This window comes from Camelina sativa, chromosome 5 (assembly GCF_030686135.1).
Source record: "Camelina sativa cultivar CO46 ecotype springtype chromosome 5, ASM3068613v1".
NCBI classification, from domain to species: Eukaryota; Viridiplantae; Streptophyta; class Magnoliopsida; order Brassicales; family Brassicaceae; genus Camelina; species Camelina sativa.
In genome coordinates, this window is record NC_141884.1 from 9804171 (window position 1) to 9812968 (window position 8798).

General features: G+C 33.9%; 1 long non-coding RNA gene and 2 pseudogenes across 1 annotated transcript; 1 reads left to right on the top strand and 2 right to left on the bottom strand.

Moving 5' to 3' along the window:
• Window positions 1–598: 598 nt before the first annotated feature.
• LOC147943468 (uncharacterized) lies at window positions 599–1235 on the bottom strand. Its single transcript, XR_015598148.1, has 2 exons — window positions 970–1235; window positions 599–871 (listed from the first exon to the last, which is right to left on the bottom strand). It is a non-coding gene; the product is annotated as an uncharacterized LOC147943468 (long non-coding RNA).
• On the top strand, window positions 1235–2490 carry LOC147943469 (uncharacterized; annotated as a pseudogene).
• A 2501-nt stretch (window positions 2491–4991) lies between these two features.
• On the bottom strand, window positions 4992–6370 carry LOC147943470 (F-box protein DOR pseudogene; annotated as a pseudogene).
• Between the last annotated feature and the right edge of the window lie 2428 nt (window positions 6371–8798).

Sequence of the window (8798 nt, forward strand, 5' to 3'; positions counted from 1 at the left end):
TCTGAAAGCATCATTCACTTATTGTTCAAATCAAACATCAATCTAATTATAGTTTGAAGATGAGAGATAAAGAGAGGATGGATAAGATGATTGAAAAATGAAAGTGTATGAGATAAAAGAGAGACAAGAGGATGGAGAAGAAAGGGTTGATTTTGATAATGAGAGAAAGAAAGAGATAGAGACAATTAGAGAAGCCATGGAAGGAGAAGAAGTTACAGGCTATTGGTGTTTTGATACAGTGAGCAAAGGAGAGAGAAAATATTAGAGATATGGAGATAATAGAGGAAGAAAGAAAGATCTTAGATGTATTGTTGTTAATAAAGTTTAAGCTAGAGGATAGCATAGTTAATAAACATATAAAAAGTATAGCAATAGCTGAAAGTGGGTGTAGGTGATATTACTTTGTAGAAAAGTGGGTGTATATGCAAAATTCCCTATTATTAATGAGACAACAATTGGATAAAACAAAATTTAAATCAAGAACCGTACCGGTAGCCGAAACTCTACCGGTTTATGTTTTGCTTTTCTTCATATGAATGAGATATTTCAATTACCCGGTTTGAGTAATTTTTAATTTTGAAATATAATCCAAAAAATGTTTTTGAATTTTCATTTTTTTATAGATGATATGGATTTCTCATATAACATCTCTATATATATAATAGAGAAGTACAAATTCAAAAATTGCCAAAAATTTCCAAAATTGCCACTCAATTAGTTATGAAGGAGAGTGTTTATTGAAATTGAAAGGGGTAATTTTGTCAGAAATTGTCAATCGACATTACCCGACCCGTTCAAACAAGGATCCGCGTCCTTTCACTTATAACCCGGTTTGTATGTTGTTGGGCTTCGACTCCATTATCTTCGGCCTCTACGAAATCCAAAAAAAAAAAATCCTTCCGATTATTTGTTTGAAACATAATCGAAATTATCAGAAAATCTTCAAAACTCAATCACCACAACAATTACCTGAATCATCGCTCAATCAAATTTTCAAAAATTTATCCAGAAAATCTTCAAAACTAAATCACCACAGCAATTACCTGAATCATCGCTCAATCAAACTTCCCTAAACTCAATCCTTAATATTCGAATAAAGATTTTCAATTAAAAGAATCAAAGATTTTGTGCTTGCACACAGTGTATCATTAAACACTCTAACCTAAACACTAATACGTGAACCACCTATAAATATACTCATCACCACATAGATTAAAATCATCACAAATACACCATGGGGGGTGTATTGAACTTGATATTTTAAGAGATTTTGGAATATTCTGAAATCTCCTGTTATTTAATTGATGATTTTTAAAAATCATTTGAAATCCTATGTTATTGAATATGAAATTTATAAAAATCATTTAGAATCTCTTGTTATTCAATCAATAATTTATAAATCTCAACTCAAATCTACTGTTATTCAAAAAATCACAATTTTTTATAAAAAGCTATAGAATGGGATTTTAGGATACTTTTCTAATATTTCTAGTTAAAAAATATGTCTTACAAAATCCCACCCTAAATGGTGAAATTTTGAAAGAAAATATTCTTTTTAATAGGAGTTCAACATCTACTGCAATTTTTTTTTTTTATAAGTGCAACTCTCTACTGCTCTCTCTTACTCTGCCGGCGTCGTCACAACTCTCTCGGCCTCCCCATCACTACTACGGTCTCAACTGCCGGCGGCGCCACGACCACCACAACTCTCAACCAATCCATCTCTACCACAAGTAACGAACCTTCTCCGTCACCATCATCTAACATCGATTCTTTATCCAATCCTCTTTGCACATGCGTTCTTCAAACTCCAAACAAAACCCATTTTCACCATGAACCATCTTTACAAGCTTCTCTTGATCTGATTCAAGAAACCACGGCTTCTTCTGTTGATAACTTCATCTACATATCAAACCCAATTTACTCAAACGAAGCTACAAGTAAACAAACCACACCGTTTGAAACACCTCAGTCTTCACCGTCACGGCTTGAAGATGATTAAGACGACGACAATATAACCGAAGAAGATTCAACACCAACATTGTCTCCAATGAAGGATCTGCCTGAAAAGGCGTGCTCTGTTTCACTAAAAGACCGACCCAATATGTATCAAAATCAGATGTCTCAGCCACCTCCGCAGCGGAGCTTCCGACAACGGCGAGTCGGCGACGGTTGGTAACAACTTGAGACATTCATTCTTCTGCTGCTGCTGCATTACATATCGTCAACAATTCAATATTTCACGAGAGAATAAAACAGATCAACAACTTCATTTTCTTGTGGATGTGCTAAACAAACCATCGTTGATTAATTTCCAACTACTTTAAACACTCATTGGCAAAATGAGTTTCTCTTTGATCGTGTAGTCATCATGCTCATGAGGAATATTTATAGTGTTCAGTGTCATCATTGTAACCGGTTTATATCTCATGAGAGCTGCAGTTTCTTCATATTAGATTAATTTTTTTACGAACCTCACTTTTTGGTTAACAGTGACAGCTCTTTATTTTTTCGAAATGCATATCATCTTGGGCCTTTTATTTGTGTCGCAGTTACTTCACCAACGATTGGAAAAAGAACATGACCAATGTCTATTTTTCTTCTTAAATTAATCAAAGTATGAAAGAAGCTTACGTAAATTAATCAATGACATTCCAAGTTGCTCTTTTTATTTTATTTTTACATATCAAAATCACCTAAAATTCAATAATCAAATCTCAAAAATCTCAAAACTCAAATCTCATCAAATCCTAAAATCCCAAATTTAATAACCAAATCTCCTAAAATTACACTCAAATCTCTCACAATTCTAAAATATTAAAATCTCACTAAATCTCCTAAAATATCAAGTTCAATACACCCCCCCATATCTCGACTCTAAAACTTTGACACATATATGAACATATGAGTCCCCGTTTTTTTAATTATCTGTATAATTAAGTATGCTCAAGTATATGAACGTGAAATGGCTCTACAATCTTGCAGTGATCTCCTTGGAGCTGAAGCTTTTCTGGTTGTGACTATCGCTGGTTTGTCTACGGAGGTGAAATCAGGACAGATCTCAGGTTTCACGGCGGGAGCATGAGTTGTTTCGTGAGTAAATGCAACCAGGTCTCTCAGTTCAGTTTGTGGCTGTGAAACTGCAGGCTTCTGCAAAATGCAATGTTCAATTATAAGATGGGAAGGCACCATTGTGTGAACAAGAGTAGCTTTGCGCGTCTCTGCTCTTAACTCAGCTTGTGGTAGAGATGTTGCAGGTTCAGGTAGAGGAAGAGAAGGCACAGAGTGGACTAGAGCAGCTATGCGTGTCTCCGTTCTTAGCCCAGCTTGTGATTGAGAAGTTGCAGGCTTCTGCAAAACGAACGAAATATTCAGGTAATGGAAGAGAAGACAACACTGTGTGACGAGGCGTGAACATCCGCTTCTTCTTAAACGGGTCATCTCATAACATGCCCCAGTTCAATCCTTTGTGTCAAGGACAGATCATGACTACTAGAAGTCTATAACATGTATCTTAGGGGGTTAGAATAGGGTGTAGTCTGTTGGTAATTGTACATATAGTGGTTTCTCAAGACCGAGGTTTTCTGCAAGCCATGGAACCCTTTCAATCCTTAGTCAATATTAATCCAGTGAAAAAAAAAAAAACATGTAACCAATGTCACCGTAAATTGTCGTGGCTGTAGATGGATCATATTTAATTGTTTTACCATTTAAATTCTAAATTAAACTATATTTAAATATTAGCATTTAAATTAAACTTACAAGTATTATGATACACAAACTAAATTATACGTACTATTGTTTTTTTTTTTTTACAACATAAGTACTATTGTTAAATAACAAGTATTATGATTCATTCTTAGACCAAAATTATTGTAAGTGTTGAAATAAGTTAATAATATGGTTTCCAAAAATATTGTACTTAGATAATTTTTTTTTAACATGTCAAAAGACCCTTTTTTAAAAACGGGTCATGTAATTTGTGTTTTTGTTTTGCAAAGCACTAGGATTTTACATAATTAATAAATTTAATTGGTTACCACTTTTGAAAATATAGTTATTTTTCTATTGTAATGGTTTTCAAGATAAATAAAACGTAAATGACATTAAATAGCAAAATATATATCATTTTTTATTTTCTAAAATATATTATAACATTGAAATCATAAGTTATGTTTTAAACAAAAAGTTTTGTACCGCGATGGATCGCATGTTAATTAGTATCCACATTTAGACTTATTAATTAAAGTAAATTGTATTGGACGGATGCAACTGCAGGTCTAAATATTTCAATAAAAAAATAAATATATTTTATATATACTACAGTAGGATAATTTTCTGTGGGGGCTAAAAATCTTTAAATCAGTTGCGCGACAGGTCTAGCATAACGGGTTTGAACTAACCAACACTAAAATTTTTAACTTAATTATTTCTTTTATTGTATTTTTATTATATGAGATACAAAATATGTCAATACATCACAAAATATATTATATTATTTCTACTAATACTTAAAGATTAACAATAAAAAATGTATATTAAAAACACAATAAAATTAAAAATCATCCCACGGTGTACCGCGGGTTCAAACCTAGTTTTTATTCGTTGAAGCTTCTTATATTAGTAAATGAATCATCACAAAATAGAACTTCATTTTATGACGATCTCGATAATCTCTCGGGAAGTTTTCAACTTTTGATAAAAAACAGTATTTTTAAAAAATGCAAGTATGCAACTCACAGGTCCTACTTTTGGCATCGAAATATCTTGAATCTAAAAACTCTTCCACCTTTCATCTAGCATCAGAATATCAAATTCTAGAATCCTCTGTTTTGGATTAGTAGTATATAAAGAGTCTGCAGCTTCAAGACTATCTATCATCCCCTTGCTGAATCTGCCACAAGAGATGGATTTTAAATGTATATATCAAGGGACATGCGCACGAGAGATGGAGATCTATAGATGACTAACATATAACTCATCAATACAAAGGTCACAAAGTGGCTTTATTCATGAAGAAACTGAGTATACAAGGCTAAAACTTACTTTAGAACAACCATTCCTCAATGAATATATATGAACCATTAGTGCAAAAAGGAATAAATATAGTATCCAAAAAAACTGAATACTAAGAGCCGATGATCCGTTACAATTGCATAAGCTTCACGTCCTCCACCTGGTCTAGATAGGTTTGAACTCTAAGATGGCAGTACACATCCATTCCTTGGATTTCAACTTTTATGATTGTGTGCCTCTCGAGATTGTAGTAGAAAATATTGAAAATGGTAAATGGATAGCGTTCGGACAACACAATATCATTTGTACTAGTCAATCCAACAAAACATAACTCAGCCTTTGGAACTATATTCTTCCACAACGGGGGCAAGTCATATACGACCATTCATTTTTCTCAGCGTCTACCAGAACCCACAACTCAAGACTTCTAGTTTGGCTAGTAACTCTTTTATTACCCCTATCTGACTGAAGTGCACCTAATCTACCCTCATAGTTAACCAGAGTTGATTCACTAGACATTGCTATATCTTTCTTCACAAATCTAAACGTTTCAGACCTAACATCAAAGCAAACTATTGTAGAAACCCCTGAACGGTGATCATCGACCAAAGCTTGATAATACAAACAGCCATCAATGCATATCCCACGATATATAGGACGATGGGGTATACAACAATCAATCTTTCTCCATGAAAGTGTTTGAGTCCCTAATGTCAGAATTTGACACTCCTTACAGTTCCCTTCGTTTCTATGACGTGGCAAGGTCATGGACAATAATACCTTGAATAGTTTACCAATGGGATCATAAATAAAAAAGCTTTTCACCTGAACCCTTGTCGTCTTCAATGCGGGTAAAGGTAAGGCTTGTCGTCCAGTGCTAGGTTTGCATATCATTGGTACTATTTCCTTCCCTCCCTCTAAGTTCCGCTGATATATAAGACAGAACAAACCGCCAACAGGAACACAAATTCGAGGGGAACAACAATCAAAGGGGGGCTTCGTGTGATAAGGCCGGGATACAAGAGAAGAGTTCTGATCTGGATTTTGGACCTGCGGTGCCGTGAAGAAGAACAACTCGTCGTTATTTGGGCTGGAGAACAAGAGTTTCGGGGGAGTTGTAGATCTGGTCAAGAATAACTCCATGAAATCTGTACGGAGAAGTATGGAAGACCATAGCTTCGATACACAACGACATCTCGCTATAGATTTCGTCGGCAATTTCAAGAGTATTTCGAAGATGAGATCAACTGGGATCGCATCTGAGTTTTCTCCACCATATATTGACTGACTTTGAAGCTCGTGAGTTGAGTGCAATAGGACCATCCTCCGAGACGTGTTGCTGCTGTGATTTCATGACGGAGAGACTGCGTTAAACCCTAAAGCAATGTTCTAAAGTTTTCTTTATGTACTAATCTATATTTTATTATATAAAGTTGGTTTTTCTCTCTTTTGTCTTTTCGTTCATAACATAAAATCTAAATTTAATACATCAATTAATTCTCTCATATTTTGTAATATTTTATTATTATTAAAAACAATAATTTACACTAAAATATAAATTAAAAACAAAATGAAAAAAAATACAACCAAAAAAAATATCAAAATGAAATATGAATAAAGATAACATAAATATAAATATTTCTATCATCACATATAATAATTGTGTAAATATTTGTAAAATACTAGATATAGGAGAAAATAAAGCTATCATATATTTAATAGAACAACAATTACTATCAAGAGTTACAATTATTAGGATAAAGAAAAGAAAAGTTTTTTTTTTCAAACAAACACAAAAATTTAAAGTTTTTTTTTTTTAATATCAAGAGGTTAAGTTATTCAATTTCTCTTGTTAAATTATAAATTCATGTTCTCCATTAAAAGTTGGTGTATATTATTATTTTCAATTATAATATAATATAATTAATAATATATATATATATTTAAAATTTGAGACTATGTTTGTTAGTGTTAAATTATACATTCATGTTAAAGATTAGCACATATTGGTGATTCGGCAAATATTAAATAAATCATATTACCGATAAAAATTCATGTTTTTGGAAAATATTAAATAAATCATGTTTTTTGGCATTTTTTCTTCCAATTAAGTTTATAAATTTACTAATTTATAACTTTATCTCTATTTTTTTATCGGAAAAATGTCATAAAAACCTGAACTTTGCAAAAGTGGTGAAAAAAAACATCAGCTTTGTATATGTTGAAATAAAGCTTTAATTTTGATTGACTTTTTAGTTTAATTCTAAACTTTTGTTGACTATAAGGCACGTAGTTAACAAAAAATAACAAAGAAGACGTTTGGACCGCTTACCTTTAACAACTATAGCAAATGGTACTATTTTAGTGTTGTTTTTAAAGTCAATAAAGCTATAGGGAGGATCCCTATATTGTTTTGTAAGATCGTGATCTGTCTATAAAAGTCACCGCTTAGACATAGTGATGTGATATCTCAAACGATCATCACTATCCTATATGGGGATGGACTTACAAGAAAGGCAACCAAGCATGAGCTTTTTGCCTCCGGGAAGTGTATCACTCCGGCCGATGACTCTCTCCAACGTCGACGACTACATGGTTTGGGCAACATGTTTAAAGTCTCCATGACTTTTAAAATAATAAACTTCTCAGACCTAAAATCAAAACAAACTATCATATACTCTTCAGAAAACATGTTGACACGAGCTATATAGTAGTAAACACCATTGATGCATATCCCTTGATTTTAATGTATGGGATCATGTGGTGAGCAACATTGGATCATTCTCCATGACAATTTCCCTGTTCCCAACGTCAGAATCTGATGCTCCTTACAGATCCCATCAAATGACCAAGTCATATACAGTACCTTGAATTGTTTCTTAACCGGATCATACCCAAAATAGCTTCTCAGCCCACTCCTCTTCCTCGTCTTCATTCTAGGTAAAGTTAAAGATTCTCCGGTGCTAGGGTTACATATAACCGACACCAACGCTGGATTTTTCCTTCCCTTTAAGATCCGTTTTTCAGTAAGACAGACGACGCCGTTGCTAGGACCAATGAGTCCACATGCGTTGGGGAAATGTGCAAGCTGATTGGCTTTGATGAGGAGACTGGTGTGAGGAGAAGAAGACCAACCCTTGGTTTGTTTCGCAAGCAAACAACAGCTGCGGGCGAGCTGATGTTTTGGTCAAGAACAACTCCGTGAAATCTGGAAGTCTAAGTATGGTGGCCCAGAACTTGGATACGCAACGACGTATAGCTATAGATTTCGACGGCAACATCGAGAATATCTCTCGTTAATGAGATCTGTTGGGATCGGAAATGAATGTTCTCTTTCACTAATTAAGTGAGGTATTCGATCGTGTATTGCGTCGTCGGGAAATGGTTAGACCATCCTCCGAGACGTGCCGCCGCCGTGATTTCATGGTGGAGATACCGAGTTTGCAATCTCCATTTCGAAAAAAAGATTGTGCATGCTTTTTTGTTTAAGGGAAACCCCATTTAGCCTAAAATTTAGGCCTAAATATCGGAGGTTCGTTAAAGCTGATCTAGCAATTATGTAAAGTGATAAATAAGATAATAAGATTCATTAAGTATCCACATAAGTTTCACAACATCACAGATTCACCGGAAACATAACATACATATCCAACAAGGAAACAAAATGATAACTTACCCAAGAGATGCGGAGAAATAACGACGACTCAAGTAAGATTCCCATGGTCTTTATGATGAGAACTTTTAAAGAGCTATGTTACACAACCTCTTCAAGTTATAAATTC